The sequence below is a fragment of the Dromaius novaehollandiae genome, chromosome Z (genome assembly GCF_036370855.1).
Source record: "Dromaius novaehollandiae isolate bDroNov1 chromosome Z, bDroNov1.hap1, whole genome shotgun sequence".
Lineage (NCBI taxonomy): Eukaryota > Metazoa > Chordata > Aves > Casuariiformes > Dromaiidae > Dromaius > Dromaius novaehollandiae.
Window position 1 is genome coordinate 78,648,947 of NC_088132.1, and position 27,702 is coordinate 78,676,648.

Genomic DNA, 27,702 nt, shown 5'->3' on the forward strand with positions numbered 1-27,702 from the left:
AAAAAGACGTCAAGCAGGAGCCCAAGGAGCCCATTTGACTAGTTTACACTGGATACTCACGCACATAAATTAGGTGAGATGAGTTGCAACATACATGACCTACCCAAGTTACACAGTAACTAGTAACCACAAAGTAAATGCATGTCATACTGGAGAAATCTAAAGTTCCCTGTCAATGCTTTACCAAGGCAGAAGGCTATTGTCTCCGTCTCTGTCTGACTGAAATCAGTGGGACAGTTGATGCAGGAATACCCTTATGGATTTAGTCTTGTAGGGTTGTCCAACTCACAGCTAAGAACTTCTCAGCCCTGTTTCAGAGCCTTTTGCCATATTGGTTGTGTTATCTTTAGCAGATAATTTTACGTAGTAGAAGCCGATAGGTAGAGGAAAATGGTCGGTGCTCATTCACCTCAAATCTCTAGTATATAAATTTGGGAAAATTTACTTTTGGTAGACTTTAGCATGGTCCCCTGAACCAAACATCTCTGCTACATGTGTTTGGAAGCTCTCTGAAGGGAAAAAGTGTTAGGTACCTTCCGGACAACCTTCCGCTGGTGTGTCCCCACTGGGCTTTCTCATGCATTTGGAGCGGATTCTACTTCTGTGTGCTGCAAAAGAAATCTAGCTGACACACAACCAAACTACTCTGATAGTGGAACAAATATACACTAAATGGAGACCACCAGGGAATTTGTCTCAAAATCATGCTACAGCTCCAAATCAAATCACTGCAGCCACTGTAAAACAAATAATAGGTAATTGTGTTTTCTTTTTTTTACTGGAATATCGGAAAGGGCCGTGTTGCCACTAGAGATAGGCCCAGAAAAAACAGCAGATGCTCTCTACTTTGGGATCCTCAGTAGTCCCATTTCAAGACCATAATCTGTCGACTCAGTCCCATAATACCATGGTGCAAAGAAGTTTATGTGTTTTCAGTCTTTAGCAGCTTGGTTTTCTAAGCTTGTTGCTTAACAATCAAAATCAAATCCAAGCATTATTCCTGTGCTGTTGTAACATAAGTATTATATTTACCTTTTCTTTTTTCTGAAAGTGTTTTAATAGGAAATACCTATTAATAGAAAATACCTATTAGTAGGAAATTAATAGGTATTAATAGGAAATAACTGTTCAAAGAAATTAAGTGGATCATTAATGGGATCAGTATCAGATTACATTAAATTGTGATGGTCTAAAACACAGGTTAAATTCCTCTGCCAAAGTAATCAGGTTGGAATAACAAAAGTTTGGGGAAAATAACATTTAAAATATTTATAAGTGGTTTTTTTTCCCCCAAAGCTATTTCCATAAATTCTTCTAAAATAGGACATATATCTTCAGTCAGCTGATGGAACAACAATTTGGAACTATTTAGTAATGATGACTTAAAGCTTTTGTAATAGAAGACAATGCAAATAAATAGTTCTGGTGAGGTGATCACAAAGTAGTCAGATCTCCTAGGGAAAGCTGGCTGCTAGATGCAATCCCGTTTCATCTCTTCCGAGATGAATTCTTTGTGGAGGCTTTCTCACTGGGTGAAGAGAGAAGGCTACCTTGTCAAGGGGCTCTGGAGGTTAGGACTAGAGCTTTAGAGAGGTGAATGATGGAAAGAATGGCATTCTTTTTAAGATAATAGGGGTGATATTTGAAGGACTGAGCTGCTCAGTTTTGATTCAGATTGGCCTTGTCCTCTTGGGTAGATAATTTAGGTTTACCTAATGGAGACAACCAAGTCAGACTATGGGAATCTGAGTTGGACTGGGGGGAATAGAATATGCTCCACACTTTATAATCACATATAGAATGTATGCTGATAAAATTCAAAAGTTTTTTTTGAGTGTTTTGAGACCAAAAATACATTGGAATTAGTCATTAGCTTCTGAATTTCTATCTCAGAAAAAAATCCATAAAATTTTAAAATTGCTGAAAAACACTGAGAGAACAGCCATGAAAATAAAGCAGATATGGAGATAATATATTACTCTTGTTGGTAAATACCCGTTTAATTTTCATATGTGTATCAAAGGTCTTGTATCTGTTATATTAGCTGAAATATTGACCCTATACCTTTCTGACAAAGAGCTTTCACTTCTTGTGGAGTATTATGTGTGCTGCAGCCGATGTGGCAGAAAAGGATAAGTTGATTCTTGAATTTTTCTCCATGACCTAAAACCTAAAAAATTAATGTGTATTGACTTCAGTACTGGACTGTGTTGAATATTCAGAATACTTGAACTCATGTATTTGTTACCTCCAAAAGTGGAGCAAAAGAAAATAATCCTTGTGAAATCTATGTTTTTAAAAGAAGCATGGTTCTCATGTTCTTACATATTGTAAATGGCTGAAACTACATGCTTATCCTTGCCTGATGGGCCATCCAGAGGAAGGACAGGTGGTGGATTTCAGCACATGAAAGCTTTCTTCCAGCTTTTACCTTTTTCTAGATAACACATACACCTAAGTTATAAGTCCAAACAAATGAATTTTTTAAAGTACAGTTTCCTTATTTTTTCTTCATTAAAAGAAAGGCCATATTCAGAAATATTTTAAATATTATTATGAGACTAATTTTGATGATACCTCAATAATTCCCCAAAATAAATAGAAAACTTTTATTGGTTTAATCAGTGAATCCTTCTGCGTTGAAAAAGACTCTTATTCCAAAGCCACAATTACATACATCTAAATCAGCAATCTTGTTCCAAGTCCTTAGGGAGATTCTGCATTATGGTGCAAAAACAGAGGGTAGTAATTAAAAACAACAACAGTAATGTATTGATAGTGCTGAGACTCAAGGAGATACCATTAAAATCACTTGCTAGGAGCTATTCTTTTTTAGTCTAAGCCAAGACTCCATTATTACCTGTTAGACCTCTTCTAGGAAAAACTGCCTGGAGATCAGCAGCACCACATATGTGGATATTTGCTTCTCTCACCTGCTGGGTCAAGACCATGTCAGCTAGAACACCCACAGGGTCTTACTGGAAGGAAACCATCTCTTCGTTAAATGCAAGCAAAGGTAAAGACTACAACATATTCATTTTATCTACTATCAACCTCATAATTCGATTTCATCATGTATTGTATTAATGCAGTGGTTTGGTCATTCTGAGTCTATTGATTTACTGATTTAATTTTAATTGTGACCTCAATTTTACCATTGCATTGTTCAGTCTTTAATTATCCTAGTAAAACTGTAGTATATTAGCTCACTAATAGGCACTCTTAAGTGAACATTTGCCTGCTCATCCTTTTAAATAAATCCATTAAAATATACAGAACTGTTTTATTCCGTCTGCCCGCAATGTGGGTCACGCATTCTGAAGATACAATTAACCTCAAGTGAGAAATTTGCAAGCCACTAAGTTATTGCATTGAAAAGTAAAGCCAAGGTCTTTTCACCTTATTATATAAGACACTGCAAAGCCTTCAGTTTCTTGCTGGAGAGAGAATTCCAGAGCACAGATGGAAAGATAGGATGACATGAACAGAAATGCTGAAGTTCGGGGTTTTCTTTTTACCTTGTTTTCCATTATGATATCACTCGGGGAATATGTCCCGATCCAGTATCGGGAGGGTTTCGTTACGATCCCAAGGACGAGATTAAGACGCTAAAACCGGTCAAATATCGTACAACCTTTTACCTTTATTTTCCACGAAGTGGGGAGAAAAGGCTTGTGGGGGGGGGGGGGAGGCGAAGGGAAAAAGGGAACAAGGGTAAGGGGAAAAGACAGAGAAAAGTTGGAAAAGGAGAGAGGAAGCTAGCTACCACCACTCCGAGGCCGATGATGTTCCGCTGACTCCGCTCGAATCACAGCTCAAGCTGGGTGCCTCCGACGAGGGACGAGGAGCGAGGGCCGAGAGAGGGAGTGAGAAAGAGATGGGGGGGCCGAACAAAGAAATCCCTCGGCAATTATAGCTTTTTCAAATTAAGTTTTCCCACCCCTCACGTGGTAGTTCAGACCAATAGTAATATTTGGGTCTGGGGTCTCCTGCTCCTTATTGGGTCTCATCACTGTCCCTAGGTAGGCCGTTTACTGTTGCCGTTTCTGCTGACAGGTGTGTCTCCATTCTTGGGTCCAGCCATTAGCTCTCAAGGTCCTGACAAAGAAGGTGATAACTCCAGCAATTAGCACTGTTTCAGCAGTGCACAGGAATGCAAATTGCTGGTAACGCCCTTATCATTCCCGCCTGCAGCAGCTCTGGGCCCTTTCTCACTGTACTAGGGAGTGCAGCCTAAGGCTTCAGCAAATTTAGCCACTCATGCCAAGCAGGTTTTATAGAAGTTGTTCTAAAAACGGACAATAATTTACAGTCCAGATCCCAAAGTCTCTGCCCGATTGCGGTCTCGTTCAGTGCAGGCTCGGTGTGTCCCGGGTGGTCGCAGGGAGACCTTTTCAGGGGTCGCAGCAGCTCAGTCCTGTTTCCGCTGGGAACAGATGGCTTGTTCGGGGTTATGGTTCGCTTGCACCTTATGTACCAAGAAATGTTCAAGGCAAAAGTTCACTCATCTGTCCGCCACAGAATACAGTACCACGGAGGGCCCATCTGGTGGCACTGTTACCTGAATGCTTTATTTCGCAAACAGAAGGACAAGAAAAAGGGAAGGAAAAGGACAATTTGCTTTAATGGAGCTATTCATATTGCAGTGGTCAAGCAAAATGGTCATTTTATGTGCCTGTAATATTACAGTCTTTTCAGTTTCATTCTCAGGATTCCTGCGGGGGCGGGGGAGATCAGATTTTTTGCTTCTTTTCTTTTTTTTTCAGTTACAACAAATACCAGAGAATAGAAAAATGTCTCTTGTTAAATAAATGCCCAAATGTGCAATCATTTACAGATATATGTGTGTGTGTGTGTGTGTGTGTGTGTGTGTGTCTATTTTTTTCCCCCTTTAGTGTCAGAAAATTAGTAATACTGAGCCTGGTAAAATTACTAACATTCATAAATAGAAATTCAGGAATTAGCAATGCAGGTATACAGAGTGCATGGGTATGTGCAGGAAAACTTTTATTTATTAGTGCTTATTTTATACTTTAAATCTATTCCATATGCTCCTAGTTGAAATTGCTTGTAAAGACACCCTTGCTGTTTCATACTTCATGTGTTAATGAAGAGTTAATATATCCCATTTTCTTGGGCTAAATACACCCCTTTGAAGTCACTAAGATTACTGAATTTTTAGTGGCGGAAGCTGGGTTTTAGTTTTTGTGTCCCATTAAAGGCATCATGGGGATGAATGGCGTCTGTTAGCTCCAAGGACTGTGTGGGCACAGTGAGAGACTCTTTCCCCATCCCAGTTAATTTTCCTGAGATCCGGCAAGTGCTGCCCAAAATCATCAGGAAAAAAGGATCCTTCTGCGGGTCAGATTTAGCCTAGAAGATATCAACTAAACCACCAAGACAGAGAGAGTAAAGGTCAGCTCTGCAGAGCAACTGAGAATAGGGGCCACTGATGGTGACAGGTGTCTGGAGCCATTATAGATGTTGTAGGATCTCCAAGACATCTCCTCTATACTGGCAGATGTGACACAGGAACTCTGGAACACCCACGTCCCATTGGAGAGCATGTGGACACCACGTGGGAAACCCTATGGGATTCAAAATGGCACTAGACCTTTTATAGGGATCTGAATCTCCCCCTGAGTGTTATAAGACCTTCATAAACTCAGGACACCACAGTCACCTAGGTAAGGAATGCCAAAGGGTTGCATTCAATACAAGGGGCCAGGGTGCAGTGAAGGGGAGATGTTTAAAATCCTGCCTGTTCACATCAGAGTCTTGAGTTAGAGCTCCTTCCACCTTCCTTTCCTGGGTGCCTTGTCCCGTTATTTGTTTGATACTGGCTTTGGCATTCTTAGGAACCTTGCATCAGCTAATTTACCTCGTTAAAATGGTAGACAGTACCTCGGGGGAAGGAATAGTAGGTATTTTTCTGCTATTTTAATTAATGAAATTGGTTCAGCACCGGGTGTTGCACAAGCCCTCGAGGGAGGGTTAGGAATTTATGGCCGTGAGAGAGGGACAAGAAAGAAGGACTGAGACCTCTTCTTCTGGCAGCAGAAACCCATTATGGTGTTTTACCTGCACTGGAAACGGTACCCTGCCGTTGGAGGGCTTTGGCAATGTGTTCACTAGGCATGCTGCCTGTTTTCAGGCCCAAAGCCAGCAGCTCTCCCCCAAATATGATGTGGGAGGAAATTTGGCACTCAGCATTGTGTATTTCACCTGTGGAGCCTGGTACCTAAGTCTGTGGTGCTGAGTGACTTATGTGGCTCTTGGAAATGAGACTTAGCCAATCTAAATAGAAAAGTATTCCACACCTAGAAATGAGAGATACCTTCAGGCATTTTTCAAACCAACAGCAAACTGGGGACCTAACTTCAAATGAACACTCGTGAAAATCCTGCTATAGTCTCCAACTTCTTTTTCAAAAAGTTACGTGATAGATCAGCCCAGGACTACCCTTCTACCCCTCTTAAGCCATGAGCTAAAATACTTAACTTAGTAGGGACAGATTTTGATTGTAGTTGCTGTGGAAGTTTCACTGAGTTTAAGTCACCTTCTTAATCAAGCCATTAACTTTTAACGAAACAGTAGAGAAGAGTACAATACAGCAGCAATAAAAATAATTAGGCCTGGTAATGCGTCTTTGTTGCTGTCTGGGCATTTCCACAGGAAAATTGAGTTTGACATATACCGTTATTGTCATACTGCGTTAATATTCAGACTAATGGTTGCACAATGAATCTATTTTTCCAGTATAATGTGAGACAAATCTACACAAGACAAGAATATTTATGTGTCCAAAATGCAGACTTTTAACCTGATACAGTTAGAAAGGAAGTTTGTAATTGAAAATTAATTCATACTGGAAAGTGCAGTCAATAGACAATTACTAAGATGCAGCTTGAGTTCATTGCTTGAGGAATTTTGCACAAGATTTATAACAACTAAAAGCAATTACCTTTACAAGTAAAGAATATTCTAAAAAGATGAAACTTAATTACTGTAGAACCCTTAAAACATTCTTTATCTTGTATAAATAATCATCAACAAGTCAGTAACTAAAAAAAAAAAAAAATAGATGTGAAAGTCAGCGTGTTATCCACATCAAAACGATAATAGAAAAATCCCCACATAGTCCATGATTCTTCTTTTGTCAGTTTTACAAGTGTGGCACTCCTGTTTTACTCCAGATATGAGAGACAAAAATCAGATCTAATGTCTGTGAAATTTGAGGCAAGTAGGCCCAGGTAGGTGTCTGCATCTTTCATTGTGTATATCCACTCTTTATGTCCCACTGATAATCTCAGAAACATAAAAGCTGCATTTTTCCTTCAGATATTTCTGAAGGAGCTTTCATGAGTGCATGAATTTCCACTAGTAAGAGTGGCAATATCATTCTGGGTGTTGACCCAAGCCAAAATCAATGACCTGCTCAAAGCTCTGCCTCATAAGAAATTCCTAATGGCATCCAAGTGGGATTCTCAGACTGGGCACCATTCTTTATCCCCTCTTGCCACAGAACCTGGCCCAATAGGCATATTCAGTGAGACCACTCATTGAAATGACATCCTTGAGACAAGTGGAGACAAGATGCCTACTGTAACGAAGACTAAGTGCTAATTCCAGAAGTGAGGTCCTGAATGCATTGCATGGATGCATTTAAAAGAAGTCAAAGATAAAGGGTCTGTTAAGACGCAAAGCAAAGCAGCTACACACAAGAGGGAGTCTGGACACCAAATTAATAGTGAAGAAGTATTGATAGTATGAAGACCACCTTAGTGGTCATAGTGGGAGACCCAGGACATTGGCCAGGTTGGATTAGTACTGAAGAACGGAAAGGGGAAATCCTCTTTCTTCAGATTTTTGGCTGGTTTGTTGTCCGCATACCTAGAATCCAACTCCTGCGGGATTTGTTTCCAGAAACAGGTCTTCCCTAGGCTCTACTGTTGGGGACCACTGCGTTTTGAATTGGAATTTTGGAAGGAGAATGGGCTCCTTCCCCTCCCCCTTCCCCTTTCCCTTTTCTCCTCCCTTTCCTTACAGTATGGCTCACAGACAGAACAGATCTCAGTTCTGTGACCCAGGGTCCTGGAGCATTAGTGCTATTTCAGTCTCTCTTCTTCTCTGTCTGTGATACACAATAGTTTAGATTTCCAAGGACAGAAATGCCCGACTTTAACTAGGGTGTAGGGTCAACATAACATGGAACAGGCATATGTTGGTCCTTTATGATGCATAAGGTCAGATAAGATACTGTAATGTTTCTTTTTTTTCCCTTTAATATCTGTGAAACTCAATTTGAGTGCTTTGGTCTTTTGGTGAATTAATGTGTTCATAATATTTGTGTCTTTGTCCCAAAATTGGGATGGGACATCAAAAGTCAGGAGGGGGAAAGTTATTTTCCCATTCTAATTTTAATGATAATAATTAACTTTTAGATATGTTTTCTGTTTTTTTTGTTTGTTTGTTTGTTTTTAAGAAGACCTGTGTGTGAACAAGTGTTTCATGATTGATGCTTGAAATATGAAGATCTTCAGCCCAAAACCTGTGAATACATTGTGGTGCCTGCAGGGGAGTTTTGCCTCCACACACAACTGCAGAGAAGAGAAACCATAGGCATTTCATTCCATTTTTCCCCTGGAGTGGAAGGGAGCTGCAAATTGGTTATGGAGAGTGAAAGTAAGTGTGTGTGAGTGGAAATTTTCCTCTGATCTTCCCTCTTCAAATTACTCCTGAGATTAAAAGAGTAATTAAAAAAGAAATGCCACGGGAAGATTTATTGGCCAGTGTGTCTAGAGCTGCAGGTTTGTGCTGCTTTCGTTAGAGCTGCAGCAGCCTTTTGGTTTATATTAGTGCTGGGAGGGAATCTTTAACAACTGTACTGAACGTGCAGGTAGTGCTGAAGTGATGCAGGAGAGGGAGGAACGTGCTAAGGGCACGTGCAAGCGCCTGTGCTTATCTGCACTGCACCACGTCGCTGGACTCAGGCGGGTGAGTTTTCTAGGGTTCCCTCCCCGAAGTGTGTTGTCTTTGTCTCTCCCATTCCTGGTCTTCCTGAGTAAGACTGATTGTAGTAGTAGTTGCCGTGAAGCCTCGTGTCGCAACCTTTTCCTAAGCTATAAACCTGAAAGCAAAACAGTGTTATGCAGTGATATAGATTAACACAGGAAGTTTTTCCATTTAACTGACCAGGTGAAACTGGGTATGGTTCAAGACAGACAGTGCCGCAGATGGAGGTCTGACAGTGAGGTTAGACCCCATGTGAAAGTGCGGAGCTGTTGTGTTGTGGTCTATCTGCTCCGTTTTCATACACGAGAGAGGAATCAGTACTTGATGGCAGAACAGATCTGGTCCTTTGTGGGTGACTTTGGCACAAAAGGCAAAACGTATGCATGGGCATACGCATACGTATGCATAGACCTCCTGGGTGACATCTCAGCACATTACATTTTAATTATTTTTGTAATGTAAAAGTGAGCCTGCTCTCCTGATAATAAAGAACTGCTTCTATTAATCTAACAGTTTATAGCAGAGGATCACCAATTAGCTGTAGAATTTTTATTATGCTATTATTGTTAATAAGAAGAAGCCTCAAGGACCCCTGTTTTCCACAGCGAACTCCATTGGATCAGTCAGGTGGTTCATTTCCAGCTAGGTTTGACAGAGAGACCGAAGGTAGTGTGAATTGCATTGATCTGAGAGGAGCTGGGCAGATAACTCCAGCTGATGTGTCCCATATATCCCAAAAGCATCAATTGCTGAGTATTAGACAAACAGACACAGAGAAAGTTCCCTGCCAAACACAACCCAAAACCTGATCAGGGAACTACCTTCCCTAATTTCTGTTACTATTACTAGTGGTACAAGTGGACTCTTCTGCAGTTAAGGCTACCTCTACTGGCCATTTGATTGGAGGCTAAGAGAAAGTTTTTTGAGGGTATATCATAAATATCTCACTTGTCTCTAGTTATCTGCAAATGGCCACTCTTGGAGATGGTGCTGCAGGGCTAGCTGAACATTTGATGCAAGCCAGAATGGCTGTTTTTGCATTCTTACATATTATAACACTGTTTTAAGCTTCCTATGACTTGTCCGATGTTTATTCAGCCTCATAGGCCAGACATCTACAGTCATGTCTTAGAATGAACTCAGGGAGAACTACTCCTAAATACTTCATTTTTTACACAAACAAAACAGATTCTTACCACTGTTTCACTGAAAAAACCTTAGCCACTCAACATTTCTCCAAGAAAGGTTGAAGCTTCAATGGCAAGTACTTGTGGTATTGGAACTGTTTTTGTTGACTTGATCTCTGACATTTCCTCACGATGTAGAAAAATCTCTGAAAAGTCTCACACATGCATTTCTGAAAACCACTATCTGTTTAGAGTGCATCCCATCGCTGGCTATCTCCTTCTGTGCTGCCCTTCAGAGAGAGTTTGCCTGTTCCTTCCCAGGGTGGCAGAGGCTGAGAAGGAATTTTCTCCACCATTACTGTTGCTTGGTGTTAAGATTTAGTTTGAGGGAAAGAAATACCATGCATGACCAGATAACTAAAGCATACAGAAAAGATTGTGAAGTAAAACCTCTGTGCCAGCTTATCTAAAATTTTCGGATCTTGATACTGAAGCCTGGTTTTTCTTCTAAGACTGTTTTTGTTGATTGTTTCTAGACATAGAAACTTCCCAGCAAGACAGAATTTAGCAACTAGAACTTTATTAAGGAGACCAGTTTCTATTTGATAGCTTCTGCTATGAGAAGAGTTTTATAAGATTAGTGTCCCTCTGAGCAGTTAAGTAGCAGGGTCCCATAATCTCTGAAGTCATACCCAAAACAAATCGAGTACTAGACACTGCTTCTCTGGGATCATAACAATTATTTATTGCTTTTAATAACTCTGGGTTTGCTTGGATCTGTCAGTATATCTTTTTGTACTAGTGTCAACAGAAGTAATTCTAACACAGTCAATGGAGGAGTACATTGCTAAGATGAAATCAGAATTATGCTCAATATATTATGATTTTATTGCATGAAAAGGAAAGCGTCTATCGAAGTTTGAACCTTGTGGTTTTCTAGCTCGTTCAGAAAAAAACTGTTGATGTAGTCTCAAGTGGTTGTAAGGCTTCTCCCACTCATCCACATCTAGTAAAGCAGTTTTATAATAGAATTTAGAAACATTTTCACTCTTCAAAGTGTTAAAAAACAGAAAAAAACATTCATGTTGAACTTCTTTCATGGTTTGGCCTTGTTTTTCATCACATGTAACATGGGTCAAGGTGCAGTTGTGTTTAGGAAGGTGGGAAGGACCTAAGCAGGCAATTTCCCTCTTGAATGAAGTAGATTAGATGCCACAATGAACATTAACAATAAGATGAACTGTAACCTCTGTAGCCTATCTTGCACCCAGGAAAGCCATACAGGGAATGCAGACCAAATAACCTCAGTGCAGGAAACACAGACCGAATAAACATGGTGGCGCCAGCTAATGATACCACTGAGACTTCACCTTTTCTCTGCTTTGGTATCGATGCTATGATCAGTTACAGGCCTAAACCAGCAGGTTTTTCTTGCATTGTGCCCCAAAGCTTCTCAAGGCCAGACCCTGTGGAAAATAAGATCAAAAGTTGAGGGCCTTCACCACAAAATCTGGGGACCACATTGATATCTAACACTGCGTCTCCCACTAGGCAGGCAGGAATAGATCCAGCAGAGTACTCAGGGGTCTGAAACAGGAGGATATAGACAGAAGTAAAGCACTCAAGGCCAAAACCGAGCCTTTTACACCTATTCTTCCACCTGGAAATGCCACAAATGCCCTGATCTCTGTCTATTGGACCGTGGGGTTCTCCAGACATCTTGAGTTTGCTTCTGCAGGTGTCCACAACCACCCCACACTTGGCATCTCACACCAACATCTGATTAGGGCTGAGAAATTAAACCTTCCTCTGGCCTGTTCCATTGAGAACAAGAAGTGAGGTTCCCCTTGGCAGTGTTCCTGGACTGGGAGCCCTGTGGGACACAGAGGTAGCCACTTGCCCTTGCAGCAGTCATTGGGATTAGAGGGTGCTGCTGGTCAGCTTTAGTGTAACAGCATTAGGAGGGCAATTTAGTGCAGAGCCATGACAAGGTTCAGTGAGACAGCATCTCTGCTAATAGAAAAAGCTGCATTTTTGTCTGACATCGTTAGCGTATCATAGGTTGCTGTCTTTAGTCAGGAGGGTGCAAAGGGGTGCAAGTCCTGTCTCTCTTCTGATGGGTTTATTTGCAGCAGCCTGAGTGTGCCCTGAAATCAATGTCTCCTCTGATTTATGTGCATGAGTATTACAGTAGCATCGGGGAAAACCTGCGATGTCTCCGCCTCTCTTTCACCCATCAGCAGCACTGAACGGATTTCCAAAGGAGTCTCTTCAGGACTTTGTGCTTTTGGATCTACTACCATGGATGCTACTTCATTTACTAGCAATTTCTGATTCTGTTTGCAGTTAGTGTGCCTTCTGTGTGCTACTAAATACACTTTGGAGTAGTTCGTTTCTATTTGGATAAGAAATCCCTAGGAGGAGTTGTATGTATTTATGGAGAGATTTAGTCTGCTCACAAAAAGTGTACTCAGCATCCCATTTCACCAAATGCAGGGCAAATGGACAACAGCAGATAGTGTCACTAGCCAGAGACTCCCAGATAAGCACCATCCCTACTTGGGAGTTTCCACCTCTGATCTTCTGCCAGGTTCACTTGCATGCGATCTTCTCCATATTCTGACTGCAAAATGTGCAGCTTTTGACTTGTTTTCTAGCACGGGAGTCCCAATACAAGTGCAGTGACTGAAGTTATTGTTGGAAGTGTAAACAGGGAGAAGTATGGTCTGAATTAGGGAGGGGGTACTGAACAAAAATTTTGGAAGCTATTGATGTAGCCTCCATGTTTTCAAGCAGTCAGTGGGATTCCAGCCTTCAGGGCTTTGTGCCTAGGACAATTGCACCGCTATCTGTATCCAGTTTAACTCCATAAAGACACTTGATCACCTCATCTGTTTGGGTAGGAAGAGTGCTTACAGGAAGTTTTGGCTTGATTGTGTTTGCCTCTCAAAGCCACTTGATGGCAGTCATTAGCATAACAAAATGGTATGTACACCCGTATGTGTTTGCATGCGTTGATAATATACATAGATGGTATAGATCATTTCTTAGGATCAACAACAGTCTATTCTCTGATCTATTGTGCTTAGTGTGGTAACTGTCTCCAATACACACAGAGAAGAAATAAATGTTTTGCCATGTATTTTCCTAGATTTCTGTAGTCTTTACAAAGTATTCACCAGCTTCTCAAAGCTCTGTATCAAAAGCAAATTCTTCATGAATCGTCAGATGCTGGATGAAGCCAGGCTGTTCCTGAGTAGTGGAAGTAAAAGTTTGCCAACATATTTTCACAGCCATCATGATAAATGATATCCGCAAACAGCCTTTGAAACTTGTAAGTTTTACTTGTATTACACTTTCATAAGTGTACGTCCTCCCATGCAAAGCACGTCTGGAAACTGTGCACGCAGAACTAGATAGCCATTACACACCAGCACAGGCTTCTAAGGGTGGTTGAAAAAGGACAGAAATACCAGTTCACCAGGAACAGAGGATTTCTCACTCTGGCCTCTCGGTCCTGAATTTCAAAGGAAAGCTACTCGTCCCCTCACCCCTCCAAAAAGACACCCTGAATCCCTCAAGAGATGAGCCTGTGAACTGGAATTCATAACTGCACTTGTTACTAAAAATCATGGACTCAGGACAGAGACTGGCTTAAGGTATGCTACAGTTTCCTCCTCCTTTCCCTTGCTGCCTCCTACCTTTCCCAGAGGTGATAAATCACCTTGTTCTGCTTTCCCCATAGGAGATAATCACCTCATCACCTTTTTCCCTGCAAACACTTACTTTTGCTTTACAGATACCAGCAACTTTTTCCTCTCGTATAATTTAACTAATTAACACACCAAGTTCAACTCAGAGCAATTGCTCTCAACATGAATTTACCACTGACAGTTGCTGCTTCTCTTTCAAACCAAAAGCAGAGCTTGTGTGTTGGGAAGCTTGACTATTTTTCCATTGTTATAGATAGGCCAGTTCGTTATAGGCGAGTTTAAAAAAATATATTACCTTTCCCTAAACCCCCACTAGCACTTAGAAACACACAAGAGCTCTAGGACCATTCGTCCAAGGCACATGTTTCATTCCCTGAGGATTATAGCAAGCATTTTAAATGCAATTATTTGATACTGAGATCTCAAATGAATGAATTACCTTTTGCCGCTCAAGCCTGGACCAAATTTTGATGAACAGAACAAAAACCTTTGTTCTGAGGTATCTCTGCTGACCCCACTGGGAGTGTGGGGCTGGGGGGCTATTAGGTTGAATAGTGCATGGGAGGGTGGCAGACAGTAGATATGACTCGCTCCTGTCTCTGAACACTAGGCTGGCCTTTCATATTTGCAAAATGAATGAATTCACTGCCCATGCTATGTATATTCTCCTTCCGCCCCAGACACTTTCCATACGTTATCTGCAATGGGGCGAACACTGTGACGGTATTTGAATAGTGATGGTAAACACCAATCTGCAGAGGATCAGAGAAACAGTGAGTGAAGGAACCCCAGTGATCAGTGAAACTGGAGCACACTGAGCTGGTTACTCCTAAGGCCATCAAGGAAGAAGGATTAGCCCATTGACCCTGCTGTGAACCCCACCAGGAGAAGACAACGAGAGCAACTTTCCCTGAATGCTCTCCAAACTAAAAGGGATTATTGCCTACAGGGGCATAGGACCTATTAAGGGAGGTAGGGGGAAGAAAATTTGGGGATTGAGTAAAACAGTGACATATTTTAAGGGGATTGTTGCTTCTCGTGAGTCTAAGGCAGAGAAAGGTGATGGATTGTTTGATGACTTAATTTCTCTCAGCACTAGTCCCATCCCTGCTTTGTTAAGGAAGAAGAATTATAGAGGCAAGTCACTCCCAGAAAAACTACGTCTTTCAGGCTGAACGGCTTTATTAACTGTGAGACGGCCTCTCCAAAACCATGCCGCTATGTCCCAGCCATTCTTGAGAGGAATTTGCCTCACCATTTGGAGTTTACTGGAAGGTTTATGTGAGGATGTGTGCTGTGATTTCAGTCAAGTTTAATGGAGTTTAAAATATTACTGTTCCAATATCAAGATGCTGCTCAGTGATTTTTATGCTGAGGGTTTCTATTAAATCCTTATAAACAGGAGTATGTGCAGTCACTCTATCTGTCTTTCTTGTCATCAGTGGAAATACCAACAAGATTAAAAGCCCTGTAAAACTGAAGAAATACAAAAATCCATGTCATCTTGTTTAATTGTCTGGACTGATCTGAGCTTCAAGAAAGCACGGACTAGGCTAGGACTTGGATAATTCAGCTGAAGTCCCTTTTGATGCTGACTTTTTGTGTAATGTTGGGCAAAATCATAAGTGCTAGTTGTACAGAAAGCTTTGTGCACTTAACAGTCATGTGTGGCAGCTGCTTAAGTCTGGAGATGCTCCATCTCCCTAAGAACTTAAGTTTTCACTAGTTCCTTGGTGCCTGAAGTTTTTCTCTTGCCCTGTTCAGGAGTGAGGAATGTGGTATCTATCACAGACCAAGCTGCGTCAGGAGTCACGGGTGATGGTTGTCTGCAACTTCTCTATATATCTCAGGATACTAGACAGTATACTGGGCACTTAAATAATATTTAAAGAATGATTTGGACTCCTTCTCGACATGACCTGACCTGACTCTGGGCATCGTGACGTACTAGAAAAATTGCATTTCCCAGTACAAATATTTGGGGTTTGGATGAAATGTTTCCCTAATCATATTTTTGCCAAAATTTAGGAAATGTCTGTGAGACTCCTAGATGGGAAAGGGCTTTGTTTGATTTTGTTTTTATTAACGTTTCTAAGAAAAATAACTCATAACTCTCTAGCAAGGGTGCTGTTTAACACAATACCTTACATATAGACTCTTTGTCACTCTTTGGGAAAGAAAATATTCAAGAGGACTCAGACCTGTATTCCCAAAAGGAATTAAGCCTGAAGCCAGCTCTACACAAAGCAAATGATGTAGGTATTTTTCGGGATTCTGATTGCAAGTTCAATGTTCTTTAGAAAACGCTGCCCTAAGTCAACATCTAGGTACTGATTTATAGATATACAGCTAAGATTATCTTTAAATGGGAACGTAAATTATGATTCCTAAGTCTCCATTTAGACACAAAAATAAATATTTAAAGAATGCTGAACACAAACCAACTTGTATAAAAATCAGCAATCAGCAGCTCTGGAAATCCATCACTTTTCTCTCTACACGGTCACAATATTCTTTCCACTGTTTTGCTTGCTTTCCAGTTGGAAAAGGTAGATTGCAATTATTAGGATACCATCCCATATGTAGCTCATGTAAGCCTATAAACATAGACTATAGGAACAGAAGGAGGGAACACAAAATTTCAAGCAATCATGCAGTGGAAGGGTAGTCCAGAGTTATCTACTGAACATCTCTTCTCACATACCTCACGCATGCATGCATGCAGATAATTCTCAGCACACTTGGGATTTATAGTAAAAATCTCAGAAACCTTACTCCAGCTATAAGATAGCATGTCAGGAGGCTGTAACACTATGGAGTTTTCCAGTTTAAATTCTTAGCTGATAACAGGGAGTGGAACATATCCCAAGGGAAAGAAGAAAGGAAAGAAAAAGGGAAGGAGGGGAGGAAAGGGGAAAGGATTTGTTGCCAGTTTTAGCAAAGGACAAACTTTAATTTCTTTAGGAAAGAAAAAATTTCTAAGGAAAAGAAAGTTTATAGGAAAGACTTTACATATATATATACATATATATATATATAGCTCCAAGAAAACTTTCTGCTGTAAGAAAACTTTATTTTGTGCTATAAATCTGGTGACCAGTTTATCTCTGAGTGCATGAGGAAGACACACCAAGCAGCCACCTGAAAGATCTGAATGTAACGAGCATCTGAAACCCTGTAGTCCTCTAATACCGTATTGCCATTGCCAATAGCAGGCCACAGGCTTTATACTGAGTTTGCAAGGCCTCAGGACTGAGGTTTGTCTGTCTGAAGTTTTCCTGATCTGCCTGCAGCTTTGTTTTAGTTGGTTTAGCTGTAACAGCAATTTTTCCAACTGACCAAGTAGCTATGGCTAATTTGTTTTACTTTTGTTTGTCTTTGTATGGTACCACCACGTTTTATGACTCAAAGATGATAATGCACTATAGAGAAATACGGGCCAGATAAGACAGCAGAGGCCTTGAGAAGCAGAGACACCAGATGCGGCATAAAGGAGTACAGGCATGGAGTGATAATAGATGGGGCACAGGCTGGCACTTCAGACCCCACAGCTATAAACAGCTCACCAATGGTCAGTTAAAGAAATGCACACCTAGAGCTGGACAAAACTTGTTTCAGGTGTAACAAACTGAAGAAAGAAATTGTATCTAACATTTGTAAAAGGCACCATACATAGCAAATTCAGATGTGCTATGGAGCTGAAGACCAATGAAGAAAGAGCAAGGTGTAAAAGCATGTAAGCAAATGTATAAAAATGACCCCAAGTGGATCCTAGATTGAGGAAGACACCATCAAGATGAACATCTTATTCCTCCCAGTGAAGGACTCCAGATGCTGACAACTCGTCACGACACCCCGCATTTCCACTGCCAGAAAAATACGCCAACCTTGGGACCCTGAGGAGCAGAAGAAGGATGAGCATGAGAGCAGGATAAAGGGTAAAAACTGAGAGGTGTGTGTATAGCAATCTTAACTATATTATTATTGTTATTGAAACTTCTGCATAGGATTTTATTTCTCTTTCTGTAATAATTAAATCTGAACTAATAATCTTTCTTGGTTTATAGTGCTAAGATTTCAGTTATCCTAACAGTAAATTCTTGTTGCTATATATATGGTGTGTTTCCTGTTTGCCCATAAACAAGATTTAGAATGTAACATGCCCTGGCCAGTCCCTCCTGATCCTTCCTTCGCCAACCGAATTTCCGATGTCACTAAGAACTTTGGAAAAAACAGGTATGCAACGTTTCCAGGTATTTGACAAATATGGACTTGCCCCTCCATGTCTCTATCTTTCCTGGAAAGTTCAAGCACCATTTTGTTGGCACTATTGAAGGCACCTCGGTTGAGTGTGTGTTTTGTCTCTTTTTTTCTTGCTTCTCTTTTTGTCTTGCACTTCTTGTTGCCATCTTTGGCTCTTCTCTTTAAGAAGTTTGCAATTGACAATTCAATGGTAGATATTGAGGATCATTAGACCCAAACACACACCAATATCTGCTTTTAGCTAAACTGCAGTCAAACAACATTAAGCTTAGAATTAAGGAATTTCAGTTCTAAAAACACAGTTTGTTGTTCCTTGATCTCATGTCAGGTCTTCAGAGCTCTTATCACAAGCTATGTATCTCCTTTATATCTAGAGAAGAGAAAAGAGAGAGAAGAGAAGAGAAGAGAAGAGAAGAGAAGAGAATGAAGCAAAGAAAAAAATATCCAACTGTAAACATCATCCATTTGAAGGTGCAAAATAAGAAAATGTAATACAAAAACCAGAATCTTTTAAAAATGACTGAAATATTTCCTAAAAATTTTATTTTCCTCTTTTCTTATCTTTAGCTTAAATTTATTTGTGTTTAAGTTTATTCTACTTATCCCAGGTGGTAAATATGGTGTCATACAAGTTTAAAAAAACTCAAACCCCAAGGATCTAATCCTAGATTAGATCAGCTGAGCTTTATCTAAAAACTATGTTCTTTCAGAACATGCAGTGATTTCATCATTACTCTGCCTCTGGATTAAATTAATCCTTTTCTGTTTCTTTTGGGAATTTAGCAATGCCCTTTATAGCAGGGCTTTTTTCATCTCACAATGGTGTTGTTGTATACGAGTTGGCCTTTGATAATGCAATCTTGTTTCCATGGTCTGCATCCATTTGAAGGGGATGTCCTGATTTAATTAAAGACTGCAACTGTGCATTCCCTGTATGGTTATGTTCAAAAGCACAGAGCACTGCGAGCTTCCCTTGCTTGCCCCAAACTGAAACAAATTGTTTTTGAAGCTGACAGGTTGAGGTGGAGTTCCCAATTGTGTGGCCTAATTTCCTGTTATCTTACTGTCAGGAAATAGCTGGTGCCCCACTCCCAGCAGGAGTGAGGAGGGGTAGCACCACTGCAATACGCCGGTTGGACGGCTGGAATACTTCTGCTGGTATCCAGGAGCCACACAAAATGTGGCATTTCCCTCTTGGGAACAAAAAAAAAAAAAAAGAAAAAAGAAAAAAAAAAAGAAAGGAAAAATCAATATATAGAAATTAATGTGCCTTTGTGAAGATTCAAAACAGATGGGGAAAAGGTCAAGGATTCTTTGTTGCTAAGTGCGTTTCTATGACAACTGCAATATGTATGTTATGAGTGAGCAATCATTTGTTCCAGCTGCTGGATCATTAAAGTGGTAGCATCTCCCAGAACACTGGAAATGTTATTCATGGCTTATTTACTTTTTCTTTGCCACCCCTTTAAATCAAGGTTCAACAGGTAGCACTCTGTAAGCACATGAAAGCCTCAGTCAATCTGAGCATGCTAAACCACAGGTCTGTGTGAGTCCATGCTGCACAGTGAGTACCTTGCAGGATGCTGGGGGAGCTTACTAAGGAGATTAGGGAGATTAATATAGATCCAGTCGTGCAATTCAATCTGTACACATCTGATGTTGGGCTGTGTTGGATGCCTTTTCTGTAGAATTTATGGCATGACTTCAGAGAGGTCTGAGACTTGTCTCTCTTCAGTCCACTACAGCATGGGAATAACAGTACGTACAAAGACTTAAAAAATGTTTGGATGTCATCCTACAAAAAGTTAATTAACTAAAGTGTCAATAGTAAAACACTCCTTTCTTCACATGTTGAAATAAAAGGACAAAGTTTTCATCACCGCCTGGTTTTCCATGCTCCATTTACTATGACAGCATGGGGATCCGGTGCAAGAAGCACAAGTTTCATTCGGATTCAATTTTATGAGCCTTTCCATTTATGTCATTTCACTAACTTCATTTTCTGTTGTTTTCATGGAAGAATAAAACTATAATGGGGTTGATACAGGGTCAATATCCATTGCCAGGGATATTGATGACCGAGTTGGGTATTATTTCTGTTCCGTGAATTGTGTATCTGGAAAAGGTGGCCACATCAGTGTCTCTCAGCCTACCACTCAGTCATTTCTGGTTGCACGTGAGCCACTCTGTCTTCCCTCGCGGTGCTGTAGCTGACAGCCAGAAAACACCTCTCTAACTTTCAATATGACGTCTTGTAGAAAATTTCAAAGTCTATTTATTGATTAAAAGAAAAAGGAAAAAGAAATAGTCCTGAGGAAAAGTCTGTATCCACAAGGAGTGACTGCTTGTCTAGACTGATATCTTCTTTTTGAACTTGTCTAGGAATTAAAATGTCCTCCATTGTCTGTAGCATTATAAGATTTTCTTTGGAAACCCACTGTGCAAATCCATTACTCCTAACAGGTGAAATTTAAGGGTAAGAGATGTTGGGGGAAAACTTTATGCAAGGAGCATTAGGAAACTCAGAACTTACATGCTAGTAGACATGACAGTCCAGAGAGTTTCCATCAAAAGTCCCTTCCTAGCAGGAGACTGAGAAATTGCTCTATTGCAGGGACTTGGTTTGGGGTGGCAGCAGAGTTAGCTTCATTTAGCTGGGAAGCAGAAGTCATAGCAAAACCAGGCCTTTAATATCAGAAGGCCAGGTAATAACATAGGTTTCAGTAACAACTTTTTAGTCTGTCCTCTGGCAAATAATCTTCTGCACAGACTTTTTTTCTTATGCTTTCTTTGTTGCACCTGGTGGTAGAAGAATAAAGCAAAGCAGCTGCTTTGTGTTTCGGACCCCATCCATTTGGCCTTGCCTAATGGACTTTGGTATTCAGATCTTATTTTGTTCTTTGAGAGATATGCAGAGGGTGGTATTTATTAAATTCAGTGGAGTGTGGCAAGGAACAAGGGTAAGCATCCTGAAAACTGAGCATCCTTCAGTGATTTAATATGTACTGTGCGGTTGATTTGTCTTTCTGGAAGACTGGGCTCAACAGCCCTCTGGATCACAGTTCTTTATCCCAAAGTTTAAGCTTTTCACAGTCAGCTGTAGCATTTCTCCATGCTGTCTCAAATAATAGTGCTGGGTGAAAGAAGAGCTTATTTCGCCCTTTGCAGCCACAGCCTGATGAGATCACTAATTAGGCCAGTGGATTTAGTTTGGTGCCTGTGCTTGTAGATCTGCACTCATATCTGCTCCAAACTGAGTATAGGCAGGGCAGCTATACAGCACAAAGGTTGGAGTGAAATATCGTAAGGGTTGCTCCTGTACTTAATGAACAATAATTGGTTCACCTACACTTGGGAGAATGGGAACTAGGAAGTCTGGGAAAAGAAATTTGATAGGAAACGTATCTCCTGAGGATCTAGAGTGCAGCTGAGAGGGAACTGGAGCTGTTTGCACAAAGCTACGGCGGTGGGATGAGAAGCTGAAGCCCTGGTAGATCAGGTTAACTACCCGAGAGGAATGGCGGGGAAAAGACAGCTTGAAGAAATGAGATTAAACGTTCAGCTTTGGAGGAAACATGAGAATCGTATGTGTCTCCCAGACAATATTGATTTCCAGGGCCTGGAAGCTCAAGTTCCTGAGCCTCGTCATCTGCTGTCAGAAAAAAATGTCTCATTTTTATCTAGGTATATCCATATGAGGACAACTTATTACTTCTGTCAGTTATTCCCCTCCTCCAAATATGTGGCCCAGTCCAGTGAAAGAAGCCAATCATGCCACATTTTGGAGTTACTGACTTCGATGTTTGGGTCCCTTTAAAAACCTTGGAAGTGCTTTTAACTTTTCTTTGTTCTTTTGATAAATGCTAATCACACTAAACCTTGACTAAAGTACACAGATACTTTACCCCTACCTATAATATCTGAATGGCTCCTTCTGCACTACGGATATAAAGCGGAAAAGAGTTGATGTTTCCTATTTTTTTTTGTGCCAGGAAGGCACAAATAGTATGTGTATTGTTCCCAGTGTAGGCCAGATACATTTTGGCTTGCTGGATATGAACTGCTTGAGCCACAGTCTACCCATACTTCTGTGGCACTATGCCCAAGCTGCTAAGCCTTATACTTACATAGCTGTTGTGTGGATGTACTTATTTTTTTCTACTAGTTCAAGGATTTCTGCACTATAATCCATTTCACCGTGTGATCACAGTGGCTTACCCAAGATCAGATAAGTTTTCTAACCCAGTGGTGAACACCTTAACTACTTACTTCTTTCCTGCTGCTTACTATGTGCTGTACAGATGGAGGACAGGGAAATGGGGATTAACCTTCTTTAAAAAAAAAAACCCAAACATTTTTAATGGCAAAAAATAAAGGCTTAAAAAAATCCATTTTCATTCTCTTGCCAAATGCCCTATATCTATCAATTTTGAAAATGCAGCTGTTGACCACTGTGAGGTTCTATTGCAGTTGTGGAGAAGAAACATCGGCAATTTTCAGAGAGAGATTTTCAACTCCAGTTTTCCTGTGTTAAGTGAGAGATTGTTCTGATAAGGCCACACCGAAGAAGCTGCCAAGCCAGACTTGACAGGAGCCATGAACTCTTGGAGGCCTCGCACTCATCTCACTGCAAGCAAGAAGAACAGTCGATATGCATGCACACTCACTTGCCCCATCATATTTCAGTGACAGCACAGGTCCCTCTTATTTGTCAGTCTGATCTGACCGAACAGGAGTTATATAACTCTTTCCCTCTTTATCCACTCCTCATTATTTGTGACTATTTCCTACCTGTTATTCTCTCTTCCACAGCCTTTCGCAGGAGTGGATTTATCAAGGGACAGAAGAGACCCTCCTGAGTCTTACATCGTCCTTAGACCTGCCCAGCTTCCTCCTCCCTCCCCAGCCGTCTCAGGGCATTGGACTCTGATCTTCCTATGCATCAGGATCATTCCTATACATCCAAATCTTCTCTGTGAATATATGCATATGCTCCACCACATTGCAGAAGCAATGCTGATCGCAGATTACACATTTGCGAACCCTTTAAGAGAAAGTTACCTTGGTAAAATTTAGTTAAATATTCTCTGAAAAGGCTAATAGCTATGAAGAAAGCAGAAAAATAAAACACCAGTTAGAGCAATTATCAACATGTCTGAGGGCAGAGTTAAGTTCCATTCACAGATGTGAATATAAATAAGAATTTCCAGTCAAACATCAGTTATTTTACAGGGCATATGCTGAGAAATTAATATTCATTCAGGAGGAAAAAACAAGAACACATTAATCAAAAAATAGTATAATTCTTGATCCAATTTTTATTTCCGTGTGTATTCAAATACACAAATATTGCTGGCCTTATTGTTAGCTGAACTTATTGTTAGTCAAGGTGGAAGGGAAAACAGCTATAAACAGAAAGTGGGATTTCCCAGATTATTAAGTTTTGATACTGAAATGAAATGGAAAAATAAAGCTCGTGAATGATAGGTGAACAGCAAAGTTTCCTCCTCATTCCTCATCTTCATTCTTATTTGCACCTTTTGGCCATTTATGTTTTAATATAATCTTTATTTATAATATTTTATTTTGGTAGCCTAAATTTAAGAAGGGAGAGGAATTTAAATCATCTGGTCTGTTCTGTAATCCCCAAACTTTGAATCCTTCAAACTGTATTTAAGTGAAGAAAGTATCTTTTGTTGGCTGAGATTTCTGGAGAGTCTACCATGTTAGACACTAGTAATAACCTATGTAAAGTAGTTCCTCCTGCCTCACCAGCTCTAGCTGTGACTGCACTAACCTTGGAAAAATTGTGATTTGCCTGCAAATAGGTACATAGATAGATAGATAGATAGATAAAGCAAATATAACAGGGGTCCTTTGAATAATTCAGTTGGTAGGATCAGGGCCTAAATGAGTAGACCTTCAAAATAGATTCTTAATTACAAAATCTTTTGTCTGTGACCATTTTTTTCTTTTCTCTCCCACTGCAGAACCTTTGGGACTCAAATGGAAAGATCTGATACAGCTCAAAGCCAAATGGCCCAGATCTACCGAACCATCAGAAGGTGAGCTCGGGTCTCCTCTATAAGCAGCCTAGGCAAAGCATGACTCCAGGTGTCACCAAAAGTTAGAAAAACTGATGAGGACCAGCAGGAGTGACAGAAGCAAGCGGCAGTAACAGCTAATTAACCCCCAAATGAGTATGATCTGGGTCACAATTTGCAGGGCTTTGAACAGCGGTGCTGCTGTAATGTGAGTGGCTCATTACAGGGCTAACGCAAGGGCACCTACCACCCCATCAGATTAGGAAACTGTGTCCGCAGCATTAAAAGGCAGCCCTGCCATAGGAAAAAATATCCACTGCTGGATCCAAGGATTGCACCAGCAGACTTAGAAACTGCAAGTTGCAAACTCAACTGGGGGATATCCTGAGGCTGTAAGCATACTCTAAATGTTATGAACAGCATCCATCTTATTTGCCCTCAATCATTTTTTGTTTATAGTTTAAAAAGAGAAATATCAGAGCTGAAAAAAAAGTGCAATATTTATTTTGTTAATTGCTTAATAATTTTATTGATATTCAGCTCCAGGGTATCGCTCTTCTGATTTACTGTGTTTACACGCTTCTGATTACTGTGCATCATAGATGTGAAATACTTTTCTTGAATTGAATAACTTCAGAATAGCTCTCTGATGACAGGGTGCTTTCATTGCAATCAGTAATAAAATTCTCCTTAATTCAGGGGAATTGATAAGCAAGCTCTCTGTGTGTTTCTGAAACTTTCTTTCAATAATGTTTTAATTCTAGTTCCAAGTTTTCTTTAAAAAATTAATAGTAATTTATTGCTGTAGGAAGCCCAAGTAGAGTTTCTCTGTTTTAGGACTCCTACAAGAGAATTCAAGTAGGCATAAGCTCAAAATGACAGGCATGAAAGACTCCATCTTGAATGAAGGATATCATTTCACATTTCAGAATTATAACTGGAAGCTGTTTACTTTTAGGAATCTAATAGTTCTTCCATTAATCCAAATACACTTTTCAAGACATTTTAAAGGAGAATTGTGCATTTCTGAGCTAACATGTACTACAGAAGTACAGACTATCACTGATATTGGTTAACCATTTAGTCCAAGTTTTTGAATTATTTAGAGGGTATTATTAGTATTATTTACCAAAGTTTTGTACTGTAATCATAATCCTTACCTACTTCTGCTAATGTCAATAAGAATTTTTGCCTTGTAGGAGGGTTTTTACTGTGTGTGTGATTTCCTTTTCTCATGATTATCTGTTTTGTTTTACATTAATTCACTCTCCATTCATCTGCAAATCACTAGGGAAAAAACATAGTGCAATGATCTAGCAAATAGATACTTTTTTCACAACAGTGGAACTTTGTGAGTCAAAAATAAGTTAATACCATGGTCGATCTCTGGTTTATTTTACAGGCTGAAACTCTAAGGCATATAAATGAGGAAAGAAGCAGTTTGGGCTGATACTACAGCTGATTTCAGTAATGGGCTTTCAGGTGTATGTGAGTATTTGCAGGGGAAGAATCTAGGAGGAGTGACTAGATTGGCTACAAATTCAATAACAAAAAAAGAAGAGGGAATATGTTTGGCACGGAAGGACTAACTAAGTGTTGTGCATACTGAAGCAGTTAAGAGTTGAAAGAAATATAGGATAAGAATGTGTATGTGAAGATCTGAGAAGGTAATAATGAATAATAGAAAATTGTTATTTTTCTGCACCTTCTGTATCAGAATGTTACAATAGATGTGAAAATTGCTAAAGTTACATTTCCATATTAAGAATCAAAATGCAAACCAACATTAATGGGAGTAATGACTTTCAATGTTTAAAGTCAATATGGTTCCTTCACTGACAATGTAACACACATCCCAGAGACATGAGTAATATTAAGCCACACAGCTCACCATCTGACTGTGAGAAAAGCTGGCTCTCCATTAACTGCTGTTTAAATATATTCAGCATGTTTAAACAGAGAGCTGATTAACCATCCAGCATCCTTTGACTCTCTGTATAGAACAGGACCTAATGATTTGTCAAGTGTCAGTGGCTAAAGTCTTACAGGTTTAATGGGATGCATGCTACATAATGTTCTGCAGGCTTGATAAATTCAAGGGGAATGGCTACAGCTGGAGCTATGTTGTTGCAATCCTCAGAAGAATGTAGATGGCTGCCAGAAGCAAGAGGTGATCTCACACCATTGGAGTAAACAATGGTTTTGACCTGAGGGAATTGGAGTTAGGCTAAAGCAGTCAGTGAGTGGAAATCTCACTAAAAAACCTCCTTGGAAAAATGTCAAGTTCAGATTTGCTCAGTTGTTTGCTAACTGGTAGACCAGAAGGAAGAATAGTACTTGGAAACCTTCAAACAGGAAGGAAGCTCTAGGAGACTGTGGGAGAGAAGAAGCAGGGCTTGTAGACAAGTTAAGTTAAAAATAGGTCCTTGGAGATTTTTAGCAAAAATGCATGCTCTTGACTTGATGGGCACGATGATCCTTTGAGAAGACCATACCATACATCCTTGCGTCCTTGTGTGTACAATGGTGTCTCTCACATGCTACATTCAGTTTTTGAACATTACCAACTTTGTTATCTTCTGAAGCATTCTCAGGCTGTGACTGCAGCTAAAAGCAGCTCTAAAATGAATCAAAGTATCTTAAGAGAATGGAGATTTCACTATGTGAAGGAGAACAAAAGTGACCTGTGAGGTTCTTCCCATGTCATAAGTCATGGCATGTTTTCATCTCTCTTCTCTCAGTCCCTTAACAACATAGGGTGAAATCTTAGCCTTTCTGAAGCAAAAGGGAGGTTTCACTTAGCAAGAATTTAACCTTTATGCTCTATTTCCATTAAATGGGTTGGATTCTTCCCTTCTAGTCCTATCACCGCAAAAGCTATACATTAAACTCAGTTAGCTTAATTCCATGTAAAGGACAGGATAAAGATTCCTGTTTCACATTATTGTATCGATACAAGACATCCCAGGTGAGCTATGTAATCCTTACCACAGCATAAAATGAAGGGGTAAATGGGAAGAGGGCTATGGTATTTGTGGTTGAATATTCTGAATCAGATTCTCATTTATGACTTGGACCTATCTTTGCAGATAGGTTAGCAAGAAGAGAGCCAACAGGCTGAAGCAACATGGCTATTTCTCAGCATAGGTTAGATGCTAATTTTGGGTGCAAAATGGCATTCCACTCAGTACTCAGTGAAACTTTTTTCTTTTTAACAAGCTTAGGATCTGTCCCCATTTACACTTCCTTTGAATAATATTATGGAGGAGTCGAAGAGTTTAAGTAGATTTCTGTTATCTTCTGCATGAACTATTACAGTTTCATTTGTAGCTGGAACAAAAAGAGGCTCTTAAAATTATAATTCAAAATAATATTTGTGTTCCTACTATCCAAATGAATATCTTTTCACTGACAGTACAGTAACCTTTAAACAAGATGATCCATTATATTGACATCTCTAAGAATACTTGCATGAGTAAGGTCTCCTAATGGCAGACTGAAGCTCTGAACTGTGATCTACGTAACTAGTTTGTTGCCAGC

At 40.1% G+C, this 27,702-nt stretch overlaps 1 long non-coding RNA gene across 1 annotated transcript in view; it reads left to right on the plus strand.

The window, feature by feature from the left end:
- The window catches only part of LOC135324886 (uncharacterized), a 46,232-nt gene extending 25,804 nt beyond the window's left edge, over positions 1-20,428 (plus strand). The window contains exons 4-7 of the long non-coding RNA XR_010386117.1: positions 2,879-3,016; positions 8,486-8,685; positions 17,267-17,807; positions 18,493-20,428. This is a non-coding gene — a long non-coding RNA (uncharacterized LOC135324886). The remainder of the gene's footprint in view (positions 1-2,878; positions 3,017-8,485; positions 8,686-17,266; positions 17,808-18,492) is intronic.
- Positions 20,429-27,702: the final 7,274 nt, after the last annotated feature.